Source organism: Choristoneura fumiferana, chromosome 29, assembly GCF_025370935.1.
Source record: "Choristoneura fumiferana chromosome 29, NRCan_CFum_1, whole genome shotgun sequence".
NCBI classification, from domain to species: Eukaryota; Metazoa; Arthropoda; class Insecta; order Lepidoptera; family Tortricidae; genus Choristoneura; species Choristoneura fumiferana.
In genome coordinates, this window is record NC_133500.1 from 10,975,557 (window position 1) to 10,998,186 (window position 22,630).

The 22,630-nt window shown below is 35.4% G+C and overlaps 1 protein-coding gene and 1 long non-coding RNA gene across 3 annotated transcripts in view; one reads left to right on the forward strand and one right to left on the reverse strand.

The window, feature by feature from the left end:
• LOC141444101 (neural/ectodermal development factor IMP-L2-like) overlaps positions 1-22,630 on the reverse strand; it is a 109,077-nt gene that overhangs the window by 26,053 nt on the left and 60,394 nt on the right.
• On the forward strand, positions 13,436-14,681 carry LOC141444102 (uncharacterized). Of its 2 annotated transcripts, none has more exons than XR_012453124.1 (3): positions 13,436-13,587; positions 13,764-14,128; positions 14,402-14,681. It is a non-coding gene; the product is annotated as an uncharacterized lncRNA (long non-coding RNA). The 2 variants fall into 2 exon arrangements; XR_012453125.1 differs by lacking the exon at positions 14,402-14,681 and adding an exon at positions 14,206-14,246.

A 22,630-nucleotide genomic window follows, 5' to 3' on the forward strand; every position in this document is an offset into this window, starting at 1 on the left:
ATTAATGATAGTACTATATGAACAAATTTTGATATTTTGTTTGGGGGTCGTCCATAAATTACGTCACAGATTTAGGCGGGGGGAGGGGGGGGAGGAGAGCCTAATAGCTGGCCGTATTCCGATTGAGATCCGACTTCACCCGATGGAGATACTAAAAACAATTATTTTGCTCATCCGCTACCTGTTGCTCTGAGGATGAACTCTGGTTGAGTTCGAAACGCTTTAGTGTAGCGGTGGTGGCGATGGAAATACATTAGTCATCATCATCATCAGCCGGAAGACGTCCACTGCTGGACAAAGGCCTCCCCCTTAGAACGCCACAATGCACGACAACTCGCCACTTGCATCAGTTTCCCGCAACTCTCACGATGTCGTCAGTCCACCTGGTGGGAGGCCTGCCAACGCTTCGTCTTCCGGTTCGTGGTCGCCACTTGAGGACTTTTCTCCCTCAAATTATCTCTCCTTTGGACACATTATATTATGCACTCTATCTAAAGCTGATTAAAAGTCTATTTAGCGTGAGTGCTACCTTGTCCCATAAATCTTCGGCTGATCGTTTTTTCGCAGCGCGTTGCGTCATACATCTACAGATTACGGATGCCACGTGCTTCCTGTACGAGGGCCACATGTGGGCAATATATGAGGACATTCCGTTATTAAAAAAAATCTGATTCGTTGAACAAATGTATCTTGTTAGTGAATTAAAAGTATGTTACAATTTAAGTCTTAATTTATGTTAGTAAAGTAAACACAAATTTGTTATAGTTAAATATCATAAGCGGGACTTATCTCGCTTAACACACGAGTAATATTTACCTCAACGTTTCAACTACATTACAGTGGTTGAAGTCACGAGTAGACGTCTACTATGAGTGAAAAGCACGGAAGTTTAAAACATCAGAAATCTGTTATTTTGACACTATTTTAGTATGATTAGTTTTTTTTTGGAGTCTTTTTGTATTTTTTATTTCAACTCCAAATTTGTTACTTTTACGGGTATCTCGTGAAACCATATCGAAAATACAAACTGAGACATGGATGCACAGAAAAACCAGAAAAGAAACCAGCGCTGGGAATCGAACCCAGGTCCTCAGCAATCCGTGCTGCGTGCTATAACCCCTATACCACCGCTGGACAGGAATCTAGACACGATTTTTTTTCCTATGCATTCATATCTCAGGTTGCTTATTTCTACTGCGCTACTTATGCAGCAGCACTAGCGACATCTATGTTCCGCTCTCATCGAGAGACGTCACACTCTTTCGGAACCAACCGCTCACCCAGACAAGAGAACTATTTTAGTGTCAAGTTAGTGGATACAACAAGCTACACAATTTGCGAACTGCCTATATTGTGCGACTAAGGGCAAAAAGTGACTTAGCTCCTTCTTTCCCTCATTAGGCCTAACATTTTGAAAATGAATAAGGTCCTTGAATCAATAATGCACTTAATAAATAAATAAATATAAGTAATTTCGGTTATTGATATTTGGGTTGTAAGAGCCTGTGAGATTTTTCTCCGCCAATATCAGTAAGGGCGTTCTCCCATAAGGATCTTGGTCATAAACTTGGTGTCTAACCAATAAGTTGGTGATCGACTGACCACTTCAGAATTATTATATCCTATATGTATGTACAGTCGGAGTAAAAAAAGGTTCGTAACCTATCTATTTTTCTTTGCTCAGTATGAGCGATAATCTACTTTACCAATTGAGTATGACATACTGCATCAAACTGTCAATCTGCTAAACATAATCTTGTTTAAAGGTGACCATAGCAACCCTAACACTACACCTTGGCACTGACAAACACTGACAATTAAATAGAACATTATTTGATTCAAATTGGTATTGATATGAAACTAGGTATATGTTAGTGGTGTATACTATTTGGACCCTTATTATCATGTCTAGTAAGTATAATTTCATATGCCCTTGTCTACTTAGTGCTTTGGTTTCAAAACGTACTTAGAGTCTATGACTGTATAAAGAAATCAATTTAATAACTGACGAAGGTTTTTCTACTCCCACCGTACCTACCTACGTGTACTTTTCAGTGTTTAACCGCAGGACTAGTACTAGTAATCGATCAAAAAAACATTTCAACAAATCACTTGAGACGTAGAATCTTTAAATAACTCACTTCCTATATTACCAACAATTATCTGTGATAAATAAACACGATAAGAACTTAAAAAGATAATGATACATTAGGAATCTAATAAATAGAAGATAAGAAAGAACCTCCAATGCTAAATGACTAAGATGTTGTGGCACTTGCGTGATAACGTGATAGCAGTCTGACTTTAAATTAATCTTTTGAATAATCATACGCCTAATCGTGTTATGTACAAAAAAACGGTCAAGAGCGTGTCGGACACGCCCGAAATAGGGTTCCGTAGGCATTACGAAAAAATTAAATAATTTTCCAAGGATTTCGTATTGTGTACGGAATATTCCAAGTTTAGGTATATTTTATACCTTAGACTGCTATTTACTCTTAAACTACTAATAATTTTCAAGAAAACTTAACCGGTATAGTTTTCCTTGTAAGTTTGATATACTACTACCATCCTGAATTATTACATTTTTTCCACCCACTGGTTTAGATTTTAGAGGGGGGGTGGGGGGGACGCTCGATTTTAATGAAAATTTGCACTTTAAAGTTGAAAGTTTTGGAAACAAATCACTAAATCGAAAAATCGTTTTAGCAGTCCCCTAATGATTTTAAAAGACCTATCCAACGATACCCCACAACACCCCCACTTCACGTCTATGGGAGGTACTCTCAAAAATTTATTTTTTATTTTTTTATTGTACTATTTTGTCGGCATAATTTACATATATATTCGTGCAAAATTACAGCTTTCTAGCATTGATAGTCCCTGAGCAAAGCCGCAAACGGACAGACAGAGAGACAGACAGACATGGCGAAACTATAACGGTTCCGTTTTTGCCATTTTGGCTCCGGAACCCTAAAAACCCGTACGAAAATCTCGATAATCTCGGATATAAGAGACCATGCTCAAATCCACGACCTGCAGGGCTACTAGGAAATTAGAAAATCTAAGTTCGTATCGTACCGTCCCGCTGACGCTTATATTATTTAGTACGAGAGTGAGAGAGACGGTACGATAAGCCCTACAGCTTTAGAGTCTACCTATAGGTCGAAATACTAGGCTGAATGTTTTGTTCGAATCGCAAAAATTCTGTGACGTAAATCTGTTTTCACTAGACAGTGTTTTAGGTACACAATATCTATCCACGTATTTATCATAATTTCTGCCTGTCTGAAAGGTTGTCTAGAAAGCCTTGGGTTTTTCTCTCTTGTCTGTATTCCTTTTTATCTTGCTTTTATGCAATGTTTAGTAAAAATAAGGCGTCATATATTGTAGATTATGATTAATAATGTCATACACACCCTTAGGATTGTGAGATTAAACAACGAAGATACAAATCATGCGCGCTTGAGGGCACGACTCGTGATATTGTCGTGATTTATACGGCTTCCTATGGTGATAGTTAAAACACTATCTAAAACGATAAAACCACGCCATTTTTTAGTTAAATAATCATTATTTATGGCATTAGCAAGGGCTTATGTTCACTTTGATGTTCATTAGGAAATGTAACGCACTGATTGAAGCATAATGCGCAATTTATATTTTGTTTTAAAGTAAGTATTTAAACTGATATGCTATCTTGTTTTTAATTTTATAACTTTACGTAAAATATAAGAGTTTTTAATAGAATGTGTATTTAGTTTATAGGAGTAATTGTGACATTTAATTGTTTAGTCAAGTACAGATCAGGTATTTCAATAGAGGTTTTTTACTCGTGAATACCTAGATGACATTTATTTTTTACATGATTACGTACCGTTTTAATATATAAGTTTAACTAAAACTGCACCAAAAATTGCCGTTAGTCATAATCTTACCCACTCTTTTTATCATGTACTTATATAGGTACATAAAACTAATTTATGAAAGTAGATAACAGTAAGTGCCCTATAAAAAACAAATTGAAACCCCTATTTTGCTACTTTTTTACAAAATGGACATAAAATACTCGTTAAATAAATTTTAAAAAAAATGTTGTGCCTAACTAAAAGTAAATTTGACAAATAATTTATTTATAATAATAATAATTTATTTATTGTTCTCCACCACCAAGTTACAATGTATCAAACATATTTAATAAATTTAAATGTGCAAATATAATAATTCAAACAGGATTGTCCCGTGATCCACTCAAACGAGGTCACCCCAGTCCATTCATGAGACCGGGAATGTTGTACGGCACTACCGAGAACCGTGGCTACATCACGCCACTGCCAGATAAGTAGCAGATATGATATCTTGCCTATGAGACAGTTTTTTTGTGACCTGCAAGTTTGGGGTGTACCAGGAAAACGAATCGGATTCTTGGACTTTGGCCTTCGATCAAAAAAATAAAAAAAGTTATTTTGTTTTAGTTGCGTAATCGTTGGGGATTGGTAATAGATTTTGAATTAAATTACCGATGAGCTAAATACTCGAAATTAAAACATACGAGTATGTCCCTATATCAGAAACGGATGGCTTAACGATGCCTACTTTATTATATTTTGGTAATTTTCTATCTATCTCTATATCTATAACAGCCCTTATAACGCCCGTCTTCGGACATAGGCCTCCTCTCTACTTTTCCAGTCTTGCCTATCCATTGCCACTCGCATCCAGTTTACGCCAGCTTGCTGCCGGATATCGCCTGTCCATCTTTTTGGTGGTGTTTGGTATTTTATCCGTGTTAAAATGCAATTTAATGTAAAATAAGCCTATATTGCCTCCGAAAATTTCCGTTAATGTCTGAAAGAAATAAATGTAAAATAAAAGTAAAGGTGTACAAGAACTTTCGTTGTAGATTTTTTTGACATTCACAAGTGCTCTTGCTTTTTGATGAGCTCATTGTATACCTACTATGGTAGCGATGAAAAAGATTGTAACAGATAAAATTACTTTAATTGTGCCGAAGATATTAGGGTGTTTCAATTGACCCCACATAGTGTTTCAATTGTCAGTCATGTGTGGTCAATTGAACCACTCTGCCCCAATATCTTTATTACGTTATGGTCAATAACTATGGGTGATAACCTTTCAAGTTCATGTTATTAGGAACCAGCTAACTAAGCTTAAAATAATTTAGGTCTACATCTTTCTAACCATAAAAAATAAAAAGCGAGGCGATTAAAGCCAAATCGTTTCAGTTGTCCCCGGTCTACCCTAAGCCTAAATTGAAAATATTTACTTTGACTTTAGAAAGGTTTTTTTAATTGTTATACTAGCCGTTACCTGTGACTCGGTCCGCGTAGAATTATGAAAAATAGTTTACGTCCTATTCTCAGACCTACCGAATATACGCAAAAAATAAATATATACTTTTTACCACCGGCAGACAATCCGACATAGCTTAGTCCAAGTGCTGACAAATCCAGGATAAATAGGGAAAATCAATTAGAATCAAATCATAATTACTTATATCTTGTTTGTTTATCAATCGTGCTGTATCTTATTAATATGATATTGTGTTCTGTTTGTACGTTATATTACTGATCCAATTACAGTGTTTTCTGATTTAGGCTGCATTACCACCAAAGATTGGTTGCGGATTCGTTTTATTGTATGCCTACTGTATATGGACTACTTATGTATGTCTGAAGTAAACATTTATTATTATTATTATTAATGTCATCATCATCATCATCATGATATAACATTGTCAGCCGAAAGACGTCCACTGCTGGACATAGGCCTCCCCAAGGCTCTACACTCAGACCGGTCTTCTTATCCGAGCCGATCTTAACCAGGTCGTCGCTCCATCTTGTTGGAGGCCTACCGACAGCTCGTCTCCCGGTCCGCGGACGCCATTCGAAAACCTTCTGACCCCATCGGCCATCAGTCCTGCGAGCAATGAGCCTCGCCCACTGCCACTTCAGTCTCGCAGTTCTTCGGGCTATGTCGGTAACCTTAGTACCTGCGGATATCATCATGCGAGGAACATGTTTTTCATGAACCAATAGAAATGCTTCAATAACCTATCCTCGCTTAGCGCAGCTTTAGTGGAAACAGCTCAGCGGAGCGAGAATTCTTCTTAGAAGAATCCGACCTCGAATGTACTAGATATACTGTGCTATCTGTCTCATCTCATCGCAATCTCAATTGGCCGTTGCATAAGACGAGCCCACTGTCCGGCATTGAATCCACGACCTCGCATGACGTCAAGGCATCGTGATAAGCCTTGAGGGGATGTTGACCCCACGCATTATACATTTAATGATTCAATGATGCGACTGACGCTATGACAGCGTGAATTGCTTACTGTATTACGGAGCAACTTATCTCAATGTACCTACGTCATTAGATGTGAATTATATAGGGCATATAATATCGGAAGGTTTTTAATTCCGATACTGGTATTAGATATAGATCTCAATATCGGAATTCCGATATCAATATCGGATAAAATTGGAGTATTGCGCTCAAAAATAGATCTATGAAATCAAATTATTTTTATAATTAAAAAAGTCAAAATGAAGTTAAGAAACAATTATATTTTGTTTATTATTAAACTATCACATCAGAATAGAACTCAAATCAAATAATTATGATCCCACCAGAAGCACAAGTGTGGCAAATTCAAGCGTTGTCAAATACCGCATTAGAGTGGGAGGCCATATCGGTGCGTTGCGTTTGCGTTGCGCTGCGTCGCGTCGTTGCAACGGATCAACGCATTGTATGCCACACCTGCGTTGCGTCGACGCACATACAAAGCACATCACCCTCCCCCCGCTTCGTCCCTTGTTCCTCGACGCGTTGAAACGTCGCGTGCGATGAAGCAACGCATTAGGTAATGTGGCATCATAAACATATATGTAAAACATCGCAGCGTTAACGCTGCGACGAGCAACGCAACGCCGGCCGATCTCTTAGTAGGCAAAGTCTGAGAACAGAGCAAGTATTTCCCTAAAACCGTTACTACAGTTATCTGACGTCAGTAATTATATTTAGAACATATTAACATATATCATTATACCGGAATGCGTATATTTATATCGATTAGAAACGCCTCCTTGTAGGACTAATGAATGACGCAGGTAAGTCATTTAAATATTTTTATTAGTTTTCACGCTGTATTTAGAAATCTCAATTATCTATGTTTAGGCTGAAATAGCCCTATTTATTCTGTAGCTAATTACCGTAACTTCAACATAGTTTATTGACGCATTTATAATTTGTTTGATTGACAAAAGGAAAAATACATGTCCAATATTTGCCGATAGTTAATCTTACTGATGGACTAATAGTAGATTGTACAACAAGAGCATAAAACGAGCCTTTTTACCCAAGACGTTCATATTTTATAGCTACTCGAGCCCGGTACGGCGAGGGTGGAAGATACGTCGAGGGGAAAATGGGTTTCATGCTCGAATTTTACATTCTGATTTTCACTTAGATTGCCAGGAAATGAAATAGCAACAGTGGGAACAATCGTTCGCTTTCTATGTAGGTACCCTTTATTTTTATGCATTATTATTATATATATTTTTTTTAATTTTGATTGATTTGATTGTTTTTTAGTTTTATATAAATTAAAAATTATTAAAAAAATATGTAGATACTTTTTTGTTTGTGGCTGTTGGCACCTCATCGTCATTACCTTGGTCTTAGAAGAAGACTTTATGCACTACAGCTAGACTAGAGCATAATAAAAAGTCATTTTATGTCGCCTAGATCCAGCATAAATACCAACTTAAATAAATACCAGCTTAATGTTAGCAATAGAACCTGTCGATAAGTCTCTTTATTAATTATTTTCAATTAGTACAAGTGTATTTAATCTTATATAACTTTGTTCATGTGCCTCAATAGGTACAATAAGATGATGTTATGCTTGTAAATTTAGTTTTTTTTTTGTCTTGCCTGAGCAGCATGTTATGTTTTTTGTTAATAGTGGAAACTGTTGTAGCTACTGTAATATTTTTATGTGTTTTATACTTTGTATTATTTCTAGCTGTTTGTTTTCCTAAAATAAATAAATAAACTTTACGAGCATGAGAAGTGAAAATAGTTTTTTCTTCCGCACAAAATACCCAGCACAAAGCGGGACTTTTCTGCTCTAGAGCAGAAAAAATGTATGAAAATTCTTTATTGCATTATTTTAGTTTTTTTTTAATTGCACCACCGAAGAGGTAACACAAGTATTTTTGCTATAAAATTAGCCTGCATAGTGTAAAAAAGTCTAGTGTTCGGTTGGTCAACATTTCTTATGAAATTTGACAGATTGCGTACAAAAAATTGTTGCTACAAATCGTATCAAAAATAGTAAGTAGCCGTATTAAAAAAAAACTGTGTGTTTGGTTGGCCAACCTGGAACCCATCCGAAATTTGACAGATCGCGGGTAAAAATATCTGCTCTGCCAAACTCTGCCAAAAAAAGTAAGAAATTAAAAAAAAAACAAATTGGCGGGAACCTTGCGAATTTTCCGTGGACATTTTTTGAGAGTGCGAATGTAAACTTACAAAAATTGAATCATCGAGTGCTAGTAACATTTCTTACCTATTAAGTTTTAAGCATGAGTTTTTTTTCGTCTACTATTCCTGTAATAGTTGAAATAAAAGCAGATTATACACCTCGCATTAAGTAACTTATATTGCCCTCGTGCTTCTTAAAGCCCTCGCTCACGCTCGGGCTCCAAATCGGCACTCTGTGCAACAATAAATAACTTTCTGCTTGGTGCAACAATCTACTATTTTTTGCCTTTGTATTATTGTAGTAAATAAAATAGTGAAAGAGTAGGTACGTGGCAACATTTTTAATGTTTCTATACGTAATTTCACTTCAGGAATTCCATCTGCTATCTAGGTCGTTCCGCAGACACTAGATTATGAATGACCTAGACAAAACTAATTATTGCGTCAGCTATTAGAGCGGTAGATAGTGCAGTGCCTAAACATGTCGTCAATGTAAATGAAAAACCGCGATTTGCTAATTTAAAAAAGCAGCAAAAAATTTTGCACTCAAAACCGAATGCTTTGGTAAGGTTCGGCCGTTATTGTTAGTGTTAAGTGGTCCTTTATAAAGTACGTGAGGGCCCACGAGGATAAGGCCTGCAGGGCTACGACGAAGTTCTAAAATCGAATTTCGTGTCGTTCCTTGCTGTGTCTGTACATTTTAGAAATTTCAATATAAATGTAACCCAGCACTGTTTCCTGAAACTACAGATACACGCAGGCTGCCTGCTCGTCCACAGTATAAGCATATGGTGCGAAACACAAAGTGCACAACTGCACTTATGCGCAAAAGCATACTGGGAATGGCACCTCGAATTTATAATAAAATTCCAGTATGCTTAAGAACATTATACATTGTACCATTTAAGAAAAACCTGACAAAATTATTAATTCAAAAATGCTATTACAGTGCGCAGGATTTTTTAAATGACTATGATTTATAACTATCATTGTTACAGTTCCTTTGACATGCAATTATTTAAATATTATAGATTGATTATTGTTTATTATTTAATATTTTATTACTCACTTATATTTTTTTATTTCATTAGTTCATATTACTGTCTGTTTCTTGCATGGTGATTTGCTTGTTATTTTTAAATTTTTAGTACTATTATTAAAATTTCTTACTTTTACTTTATATTTGTACGCCAACAGGCAAAACATAGTGATACACACTGTAGTTTTTTTCCACCTGTGTTTTGTTTACCTATGTTTTACAAATAAATAATTCTGATTCTGATTTTGATTCGGTCCCTTTGTCACTTATACTATTTAAAATGAGAGCGAGAGGGACGGAACCATACGAACTTCGATTTTCGAACTTCGGGGTAGCGGGGCTGATCAGTGGAAAATTTAAGGCTATCTTTTTCTGTTTTTACGAAAGGTAAGGTAAAGTTCAGACTAACAATTGATTAGTAAGTAAGTAATTAATAGGATCGGATTTGGATTGTTGTAGTGCGAAACCGTTCTTGATCATAGATCAGCAGGGCTATTACGAAATTCGAAAATCGAAGTTCGTATCGTACCGTCCCGCCGACGCTTATACTATTTAATACGAGCGTGAGAGGGACGGTACGATACGTACTTCGATTTTCGAATTACGTAGTGGCCCTACAGACGTATTCAACCGGTGTGCTACGTATATTTTGAGGAGTGCCGCGATTGCCGCAAAGTGTATGCTGCATTGAAATCATGAATAGCTATTTTAATGAGAAAATAGTACGAAAACAACTGACGTGTGGCGTGTGCGTTTAATATCATAACAGTCCGTTATGTTCTACATATTATGGAAATACTGTACGGAACTCTCTACGCACCAGTCAGACTCGCTCTTGCCTATTTTTTTACTGGTGTGCCGTGAAACTTTGACGAAAGAAAATTGTGCCGTTAAAACCAAAAGATCTAAAACGCCTGTCATAGATACTTACTTATTAAACGGTTAAACACAACACAGTAGTTTAGTAATATCGACAATGTCACTTCACCGTTCGCACTAGTTCATCCACACTCGCGGTAAGGTATAATACACACTCGCGTGAGCCTTGCACTGACTTGATTAGGGCATAACATTACTTTTATACATTCCCGGGTCGCGTGACTCATGTCGGTTCTCAAACTTTGATAACTGGTTTCGCGAATTGCGATCAAGTTAGGACCGGTAGCGGTTTTAACCCGAAGAAGACGGTCTCGTTTGGCTGCCGCGCCACTGAGGCGGAGACGAGCGGAGCGGAGAGGAGACGTGTAGGGATCGCCCAATCCCTACACGTCTGATGATAATGAGGCGGAGACGAGATGTGGATTCAACTAATATTATTATGTAAGATAAATAATTCGATATTGAAAAAACACAGGAGTTTAACTAAAGGTGGTTTCCTCTTTTAAAGGCAGCGCAGCTCGGGGCATTGTATTATATTGTGTTTTATTAATTATATGGATGTAAGGTAATTATTGTATGAATCATGTTGCCGGAAATAAAAAGTTTAAGTTTTTTTTATATATAGGTACTCAATTATAAAACTAGTTACTTTCGATGGCAATTTGAAAAAAAGAGGTAAAAAGTGAAGAAAATTTAATAAAAGGTGGTTAGAAACCCTTCACGAAATCCAAAAATGATAACCGTTGTATTCAGTTTTAGGTAGGTACCTAAATTACCTAAATATCTTAAAGCTTGTGACTTGAACCATACAACTTCATACAACTGGCATGACACTGCTTGCAAGCAGATTTGTTTAGAGAAATTGATGACCATTGCTTTGCAATTGGACGTAATGGACGTCATGCATTCCATACATTTTTAACCGACTTCAATGTACGTGAACGTAACGTAGGATGGAGACTCCATCCTATGTTACGTCTACGACGATGGACTGGGTGGTAAGAGGCATGGGTCATTCACGTAATAGTCGAGGTGTGCCCGACAGTTTCGAACCAATCCAGGGTTCATTGTCAAGGAGACCTCGAACGGCCAACCATGAACTACGTGCCAGCGGTTTGCTGCACGGCTACTTGGCGTGTACGTCGGTGGTGAAAAGCTACCCTCATCTTCATCACAATTTTCATTACCCGTAGGATTGCACACTAAACATACTATGCTAGACGTTAGTGAAATGAAATGATAAATCTTTTTTGACAGAACATATATAATAGTTTCTGTTCAGTAGGTACCTACTTTGGAATATTTTTTCCCTTGCGATTTGTTAAATCAGCATTACGAACAGTTTGATAAGAAAAAAATGTGTGTAGTTAGTAAAAATATACTAAATTTATTCAGACGAAAAATCACATTAGTTAATTTGAAATATGACGTTTGATGTAAATTTTTACGTTTAGTCTTTTTGCCTGATTACATTTGCTCGATGACTAGGGGACAACTTACTAAACCGACACTTATCTCCTAAACCAGTGGATTTTGCTATGAATTATTAAAACCTTATTATAGTCTATTAAATTATGTGTCATATATTCAAAGAAATTTTAAAATTGGTTGTCTGGTTAAAAAGTTATGATTTTTTTTTCGTAAAAAAAAAACTTTAAATGGCTCTCCTGTAAAGTTGACGAAGTGTCGCTTTAGTACTTTTGCCTGCCGAGCGACGATATGATGCAAAAGATGTTATAAAAATACATTAGATACATTATTATGTTTGGCCTATACGACACATCCTTCCTCGATCCATCAACACTACACATCCTCGCACCGCTTAGCTACTTTGCACATCTCCTGTAGAGGTACAGGGCTTTGGGGATCTATATCTACACTTCTACAGGCCTAGATAACCTAACCATCAAAAAGTTGGCAAACCCCGGACTTTGTCACTTCAAAGTTTAATATTTCAAAAACGGCTTAACCGATTTTGATAAAACATGTCTAAAACCCATCGCTAGAAACTCTGCTTTTAAATTAAAAAAAAACCGCATTCGAAACGGTCCACCCATTTAAGAGCTATGGTGCCACAGACAGGCTCACATAGCGGTCAAACTTATAACACCCCTCTTTTTGCGTCGGGGGTTAATAATATATATATATATATGTATATATATTTCGGGTATCGCGGAAACGGCTCCACCGATTTCGATAAAATTTGGTATGTAGGGGTTTTTGGGGAGGAACAATCGATCTAGCTTGGTCTTATCTCTGGGAAAACGCTTGGTACCGAGTTTTAGCCCGAGCGGAGCTCGGTCACCCAGATATTAATAAATAATATTAGGTAGTTACGTGGGCGAACTAGCGAGCACATAACTACAGCTTTGACCTAGAATCTGGAATTAGCCATGCTAACTTTTTTAATATGTATGGAAATCTCAAAACCATTTCGAGAAACAAGCTTTCGGTACAGTTTCTATGTATCAGATTTAAAAAAAAAACATACATTATTAAGATATTCGTTGAAATGTTTTGATCTTCAAATGACCTTTCTCTACGTCATCAAATGAACAATGGATAATGATTCCTATGCCTTATTCAAAAAAAAAAAAACACCGACGACTGTCTAGTCTAAGTCAAACACAATCGTGACGTTGACGTATCGTTTCGTTTTGTAGTAATTGTAGTTTGTTTGTTATTTAAACACAAAGAGTAAATAAAACCAGCATATTATCCTCTAACGGAACAGAAAATGGCCAAAAGGACGGCTAATTTCGAAAAAGCCGATTCCCGGAATTTGCCACTAGTGGACAATGTTATGATACTGGAGTTCATGACGAATTCTAGCAACCACAACATCGCTGAAATAAGAGGAGCTAAAGCTCTTATGTAAGTAAATTTCTGGCTTAAAAATAACAACTTTATTATTTTGATACCAAATTAAATAGTACTACAGTTGAATTTATTTTCTCCCCTTTTTAGGTCATCCCGGGATAGTTACTTGTCCTCAGCTGTGGATATGTGGAAGTGCAGAGAAGCTTGGGAATCTGTATTGTCAAAGCCAGAATTGTACCAGAGCATAGAACACAAAAGTCATATACTGTAATGGCCAAAATAAGGGAAACTGATGCCGAAATCTTAGTCAAACTGTTCTGATTGTGCAGCTTCTGCAGGTAAGATCTATTAAATCTTTCCTTGCGTAACTTTGATTGATTTAAAAAAAAGTCTTTTGTAACTATAGTTTTTTTATAATGTTTTTTTATTACTTACAAATATAAAAAAATAGGCAGGATGTTACCAATTTAACCTCAAATCAATCAGTTATTTATACCAACCTCTTCTTTTTAAGGTGGCTGCAAGCATTCTTTACTGCTTTTATTTTGGCTTGAAAAGCAGAGTTGTGAGCCTTCCTGCACATCTACACAATGCTTCTGGATTAAGCCTACTTTGGGATCTGAACGAACTAAACATGTTTTGGCAGAAGATGTATACAAAAATGTTAAAAAAATTAAGATGGCTCCAAGAGATCCTACAATTTTACAAACTTTTTATGAACAATGTGTGCAAAGAGATGCAAAAGGTTCACTAATATGTAATTTACAACAACAATAAAAAAAAAAACTTTTAATCTCTTTGACATGTCGGTAGATTTTTTTGAAAAGGAAAGTAATCATGATTTTGAATATTTTAAAGACACATTAGATCACCAAATAGGTAAAGATGATATAGAAAAAATAAACCAAGAAACAGCAAATCAGGTAAATAGTAAATATTGGCATTATATTCGGCAGGGACGGCTCACTGCTTCAAAATTGTATGAAGCTGCTCACTGCAAGACTGATGGCACATTAGTCGACAAACTTTTTGGAAAACTTTTATATATCCAAAAATAATGTTAAGTGCCAAATGTAACTAACATCACAATACAAGTAACTTAGCCGTATTCTTGAAATTTATATTTATACCTATGACTGCGCGGAGCGTTAGGGTTGGCAGCTACAATAGTTACATATATGTGAATATTTATTTTTTAGCTTAATATCATATACATGTTAATGTAACAGTTGATGTATACAAATTAGTGTATGTGTAGTATACATACTTATGAGTTCTTCAATGTGTATGTATTAATGAGTATTAGGATGATTCTAATTTTGTGCAGTTTTAAATGGTATATTTATGTCCTTGGCAGTACTACACAAAATGTTAAACTACTAAAAACAACTGAAGAATGTTTTAAACTAAAATAGGTCCTCACTGAAAATCAGCGCCACGTTTGTTTTTATGGCGTTAAATAAATGTATTTTCTTTCTTTCTTTCTTAAATATGTTTTTAATTTTTGTCCTACTTTTTGTATCACAGAAACATATTTTATTATTATTAAAATAAAACAATTCATGTCTTTACAAATTCAGTTTATTTTTATTAAATCACCCTGCAAATTTATAAGCCCACAAGCAATCATTATGATTTGATCCAAGAAGCCTACATGTTTGTGATTGACAACAGAGTGGGGCTTTAAGATTTTAAATTCTCTAATTCGCCTGATGACACGCTCAACATGGATTCGCAAACTTGCAATCGTTTTGCTCTTAAGGACTTCATCTCTGGAAGGTTTCTGATTTGCGTAAACGCTTGGTGGACGCAATAGTTTTATATTCTTATTTACTAATGCAGACTCAATTTCTTTGAAGCCTCTATCGGCTAATATCACTGCGTTAACAGGAAGACATTCGATCAGGCAACTCTTTTCCACAAGGGCTTTATCAGAAATCCGCCCACCATAACCTTTGGATATAAAACTGATAAAGCCACTTGGAGTACAACCAATTAAATATTTTAAAGTATTACAGCTTTTATACTGAGACCAGGTTTGAGATTGCCTCAAAGGATGTGGGTTTTTCTATCTGAATTTCAAAGCAGTCTATTATCATTTGCACATTGGAATAGTCAATTTTGAAAACCAGAGGTAAATTTCTTTTTATTTGTAAGGCTGATGGCAAGAATATAAAGTTTTGGAAATAATTTGCCAACACTTCTACACCTTGTTGGAAAAGATTTGTCATCTTCGGTCGAGTTATTTCAAATACATCACACATTCTATCCAATGTGTCATTCTGTTTGATTTTGAATAATGTAATTATCAAAGACATAATACTTGTTTTTATTGCACTTTTTTCTACTATAGTGTTTATTAACCAAACATATTTTTGAGGAAAACCTAAATAAGTTTTTGGGTTTTTATAGATTAGTGCTAAAAATAGATTTTTCAAATTAGATTTAGTTGAAACAATCTCTTCACTTTCTGTTTCTGAAGGAAAGTTATTTATTGAAGGACTAGATGCCTCTTGTACATTGACAACTTCTTCCTCCCACAGTGAGGTACTGCTTCTTGGACTTTGGCATAATATCTTCTTCTTAAAGTGTGTATTTGTTCCCTTATCAAAACACACAATCTTTTCACACTGCACTGCAGCATTCACTTTGATTGGTAATGTTGATCCTGAAGTACTAGGTATTATATTTTGGTTTAACTTTTGTTTCTTTGGTGTTTCTTGTGTGTCCTCGCATCGTAGTAAATCACACAAAACAGATCGCTTCTGACCCACAGTTAATGGAACGCGTCGAAGCTGAGCATTTCGTGCCATTACTGGTTGCTCATTCATCAGCTTACATTTGTAATAATTTTGGATATCTTCTCGCTGCAAAATAAAACAATATTATAATAATTAATAAATACGATCTAATTTATACGAGTACTCAATGGTCAAGACTTTATTATTATATATAAGCGACTATATTATATACAAACAATTGTGTAAAAGTAATGTGTTTGTTTTAAATAAGTACATACGTATAAATGATCTTCACAACAAAACTGCAAATAGTTTTTGATGTATTTTTGTTCCACTTTACGACACCATTCCTCTTGCAGTCGTTCTGGGATTGGTACGAATAACAAATCCGGGTTATCCCGGCTGTTATTCGGACATAAAGGGACGAAACACTTGTAGCCTTCCATTTTAAACAAGTTCCGTATGCGATTTCAAGTTTTTTTGAGGTTAGCAGTCCGCGGTGACGTTAATACCTTGACGTTGACGAAACTGTTTTTTTTTGTGCAGTCAAAGACTACACTATCCATTGAGGATTTGATGACGTCACGCCAGCAATAAATTGATATATATTTTTATAGTAGATAGGATTAATTAAAAAAAAAAATACCGAAATTAGTTTCTTAAAATAGTCTATATTTATCAAATACATTATAATAACCATCCAAAAAAAAAATGAAGCATGACCAATTACTTTGGAGATATTAATAGAAAAAATATATTTTCTAAAGGAATAAGGCACCTACGCAACAAACGAGGTCGATGGTGAAAATAATCTTGAAAATGCTTTGTTATTAATCGTGGGCACCCAGGGTGCTTTAGGGACACCCAGTTACATGAAATAAATGATATTATTATTATTTATTATTATAGGTGTATATTTTTAGATCATCTTTTTGTATTTTTGTAGTTATTTTTGTTAGCTCTACAGAATCCAACGAGGCTTGAGTACAGTAGGTAGGTACACTTGTTTCAACATATTCTGTGGTGAAAGTAATAAATTCAGATATTACATTATTTATACTATCCAATTATAAACGAAAAGTTTAAGTGCACCTCTTCCTCAAGAAATAAAGAAGCTTTTTTTAAAAGCTATTGAAATCATTGAAAAATCCCAGTTGCATGACGCAAAAACCCTCAAAATTATTTAATCAAATAAGTAGTTAAAATATACAAAAATTGCTTGAATTGTTTCTTTAATTGTACATTATTTATATTATAAACGTACGTTTAATTTACGAACAATGCACCTTTTGTTTAGAATGACACAGGACTTAACTTTTTATCCCCACTTAACCTGTCAGACGAATTTTATTGTAAAAATTGACATGACATTTTAAAAGGATCGCCAAATCTTTTTTCTCACTCAGACAGTTTTATTTGAGTGTCAGTTGCTTTTTTTTATTACGATAAAAAGGTATCGGTTTATGTCTTACTAATACAATTGCGCACGTTATGTATTTTTGGTTTACTAATGTTTAACGGAATCCCGAAACACTTAACTTGAAACAAGTAAAGCTATTTTATCGAGAATCATATTAAACTTATGATTGGAAATTCCCGGGAAAAAGGAATTTGGATCGAAATATACCTAAGAAAAATATTTAAACGTACTTACAAAGTAAAATAATGAGATATTTTTTTTATGTCTATAATCGGGGCTTACGTTTATAATTAAACTCGTAATCACTTCAAAATAGAATATGAGCGCTTGGAATATTAAAATTTCGCCTTTTTTCGAATGAATTCGAAGAGCCTATGAGGGAGTTGCTATAAACAAAATATAATTTTAGGGCCACTGCTATTTTTACCCGTCTATATTAGAGGTTTCGAATACGAAGGAGAGATAAACTCTTAAAACTCTTAAAACTTTTTTTTGGAATTCTAAAAGCTGCTCTCAAGCTTTGCGATGTTCATGAAGATTCTAGTGACTTATATAGGACGAGAGCTATTATGTTTTATTTATTTGGGGCCTCAACAGCAATACCAATCAATCGTTATCAATGCAATCGTATAAAGAATGTTTATATTGCCTGCGTATTGAGTCTCAACATTTACTGGATAAGACTTAAGACTCAACATTCTTTATACGTGAGGTACAAGTCAACGGCCAAGTCACACAACATTAACTATAATAATAAAGATATCGCAGTAAGGAACTTTAGACTTGGCACGACTTTGTCTAGATTTCATTACTTTTTAGAGATAAACAAGCAGCTCCATCGAGACTTGGCTAGTTTTTTACAGAATGTTTTTGGTGGGATAAATCTTTCTTTCTTTCTTTCCTGTCTTGGGCGTACCGACACGCTCTAGGCCGTTTTTTTTTAAATTTGGTACGCGGAACCTTTCAAACACTGTTCTTAAAATAAGACTGCCTCCACGTGCAAGTACAGGAACGTCCTCTAGTCATGATTGCCGGATGGTCAGTCACCGTCATTCGTCATGAACGTCACAGGTCAACCCTGAACTTGGTCATTGGGATAATAACGTAGTTCCTTAGAAACAGTTGATGTCATGATGGGTCGCTGTAAGGTAACCGCTGCGTCCTTTTATATCAAGAAAATAGGGATGGTAAGGTAACATCGATGAAATAACGTTTTTTTGTGAGTTGCCCAAACAGGGCCATCTTGCTCGCCAATCCTGCCGTGAAACAGCAGTGCTTGCACTGTGTTTCGGCGTGGAGAGTAAGACAGCCGGTGAAATTACTGGCACTTGAGGTATCCCATCTTAGGCCTCTAGGTTGGCAACGCATCTGCAATACCCCTGGTGTTGCAGATGTTTATGGGCGGTGGTGATCTCTTAAAATCAGGAGACCCACTTGGTCGTTTGCCATCCAGTCGATAAAAAAAGAGGGTGCTTTACGATGCGTATATTTTTTTAAATGTAATATTAGTCGCTATAACTATACGATATACAATCATTTTATGAACTCTGTCTGAAATTAAATACATATTTGAATATGAATAAAGATTTTTTTAATTTGGGTTTTTTTTTTGAATCATTTTGTATTTTTTATTTCAATTCCAAATTTTTTGTTACGGTCATCCCGTAAAACCTATATCGAAAATACAAACTGAAATATAGATGCACAGAAAAACCAGAAAATAAGACCAGCGCTGGGAATCGAACCCAGGTCCTCGGCATTCCGTGCCGTGTGCTATACCGCTACACCACCGCTGTCCAGCGGTGCATCTATATTTCAGTTTGTATTTTCGATAAAGATTTTTTTGTTTATATAATTATTATTGTTGAATCATATAACAGCACTAAATGTTTTAACAGACGGATATACCGAGGACAAAGTGATATTAGAAGGGCTCCGTCTTTGTCGACGAAGGTACGGAACCCAAAAAAAATTTTTTTTTACAAGAAAGGCAAACGAGCATGGGATCACCTGATGGGAGGCAATTACCGCCGATAGACAACGCAACACGAGGGTTATCACAGGTGCATTGCCGGCCCTTTGAGATATTGATTATGTGATTTTCCCACGAACGTCGATAAGCCAAAGGCTACTAGAAACAAAAACAGACTGGCTAAAACCAAAAAGTCGCTTCTGGAAAATTGCATACGTTTATTGTAATAACATTCCAAAAAATATTACAAATGAAACGGATACAAAATTCAGATCTATTGTCAAGAAGACATTAATATCTAAGGCGTATTATAAAGTTAATGATTATATCATGGACAGGGATATTTGGAAATAATTCCGATCCGCATTAGCGATCCCTTCAAATAGCGAACCTACTGTGTTAAAAATAAAGTTGTGTTAAATACTTGTGATGTATAGATATCATTTAATAGGTAATATTGAAAATCTGTTTAAAAAAAAATAAACCTCGTTGAGTTTCTTGCCGGATTCTTCTCAACAGAGGTTTTTCCGAACCGGTGGTAGATTTTTTTGACATTCATAAGTGCTTGAGCCTAAATTGAATAAAGCTATTTTGACTTTGACTTTTGACTCTGATAGACTCGTTTTTTAAAGATCTCCAAGCATAAATTGTTTATAAAAATAAATAGTACTAACAGTTTGGAAACCGCCGACCACAAATTAAAATTAAGCATAGGTGTCCGCTCTTAACATTGGTCTTACTTTTTCGGTCAAAAAAACTGACCGAACTCTTAACTCATGTCTTTAAAAACTAAAAATTGCCAAATTTAAAATGCGTGTGAAGAAACTGGAACTACAGGCATTTACATACTAATTTAAGTCCAACTTTGTACGGTGGCGCCAATATAAGCAGCAAAAATAAGTTTGTACGGTAAGGTCTGGATTATCTGTATACAAAATGACGTAATTTATGAGCTATTTTTCGTCAAACAACAAGGAGCCTTAACTTTTGGTAATTTTGTTCAATATAAGTTGTTTGTTAGAATATTTAGTAATTTATAGCTTAATTTGGGTGATCGCACCTAGAATTAGGTACGAAACTTCAATATAATTTGCTGAGTGGTTGTAATCAAATTTTCAATTAGAATCTTGAGTAGTGATGGGATAGTTATCGATAAATAAATATATAAAATACACGTTTGTGGTAGGGGCAGATATTTGTAAGAAAAATATATTAATCTTTGTTTTTGAGCCTTGTGTGCTTAATATGTACATATTTGAGCATGTATCTATATATTTAAGTATGTTTATCCGTTGTCTAGTACTCACAGTACAAGTTTTGCTTAGTTTGGGACTAGGTCAATTGGTGTCCCGTGATATTTGTTTATTATTATTAGTTTATGTGTACGTGTAGTGTGTGTTTGGCAGGTGGTAGGACCTTGTGCAAGGTCCGCCCGGATTGCTACCACCATCTTGCTCGCTAATCCTGCCGTGAAGCAGCAGTGCTTGCACTGTTGTGTTTCGGCGTGGAGAGCAAGACAGCCGGTGAAATTACTGGCACTTGAGGTATCCCATCTTAGGCCTCTAGGTTGGCAACGCATCTGCAATCCCCCTGGTGTTGCAGGTGTCTATGGGCGGTGATGATCTCTTACCATCAGGAGACCCACTTGCTCGTTTGCCATCCAGTCGAATAAAAAAAAAAAAAACGTACGAGCTAATAAAAATAATGAATGAACGAATTTCCAGCAAAAAAACAAAACGAATGGTTTCTGATTACCTTTTGCTAATTAGATTTTGCAATTTTGTCTGTTCGTCATGTTATTTTCCCGAGAAAAAAAGGAGCCCGTGTTTATAATGGATAGCGTAGCTTTCTGTTAGTGAAAGAGTTTTTAAAATTGGTTGAGGAATTCTAGAGATTTGCAAATCGTAATTACATATGTGTATCCCTAGCTGTTGTCTGTAAGCCACTGTCCTTTTTACATTATATCTCACATTACTTATTAAATAATAAAAATATAATAAAAAATCATGGGACAAGGGACTTGTACTATGGATACTAGGCAACATATAAATATACTTATATAGATAAATACATACTTAAATACGCACTGAATGCCCAAGATTCAAAAACAGGCACTCGAATTATTCATACAAACTTTAAACCCCGACCGGAAATTGAACCCGGGACCTCAATCTTCATAGTCAAGTTCTCTAACCACTGGAATATCCGGTCGTCAATAATATACCTGTCTTTACTTATCTTTCGTAAAAAATACTTATTAAGAGAGCCAAATAACATACATTACCATGAACTAGCAAAATTCCTAAAATAAAAAAAATATATGCCACTTATTATAAATGCGAAAATCTGCTTGTTTGTTTGTTACTTCATCACGTCTAAACCATTGAACCGATTTAGATGACATTCAGTATATAGATAGTTTGAGTCCCGGAGACGGACATAGGATAGTTTTTATCCCGGAAAATTGCATAGTCCCGCGGAATAGCGATAAATGAATTAAACGCGGACGGAGTCGCGGGTAACGGCTAGTATGATAAATAAAGTAAAAAACTAAACAATAACATAAAAACAAAATAAACCAAATAAAGACAAATAAATAAATAAAACTAAAAAAAGCTGAATAAAGTAAACATTGAAGTAAAGTTATCGATATCGATATTAATTTAATAAATTCCTTCAACACTGCGTATAAAAGTTGTTGCTAACCAATTACTTGATTGTTTTAGATTTAGTAAATTACACTTTGGGTCTAAATTAGTTTTAGTCAAACTTCAGCTGTAAACCTTGTCTAGGTACAATTTAGTAGGTAGGTATGGTTTTTACAAAGGTTACGTATTTTGGATTCAACAGTCAAATTAGCAAAATAAAACCCATATAATTTCAAGATATATGTCTGTCTGTTCGTAGCTTAGCTCAGGAACTCTTAATTAATGGTGACTTAAGGTGTAGGTGGTGGTGGTGGAAGAGATCGCTCTGGAGCGATAAGGCCGCCTATTGCTTACCTCAGATACCTGTGTTGGTGTGCAATAAAGAGCTATCTATTGTAAAGCTCAATTTATTAAGGACTTAAGCTTTATATTGAAGCTAAGCTAAATTTAGTACGTGTAATGTTTGTTTCATAATAATTATAATAGTATTATTTGCAAAATTAGTTTAAAATAAATATTGTAATTGTGAAGAGTACGGCTCGAAAGATATAACAACACCTTGTTATCTGTAGCATTTTGTGTGATGCTACATTTGATATG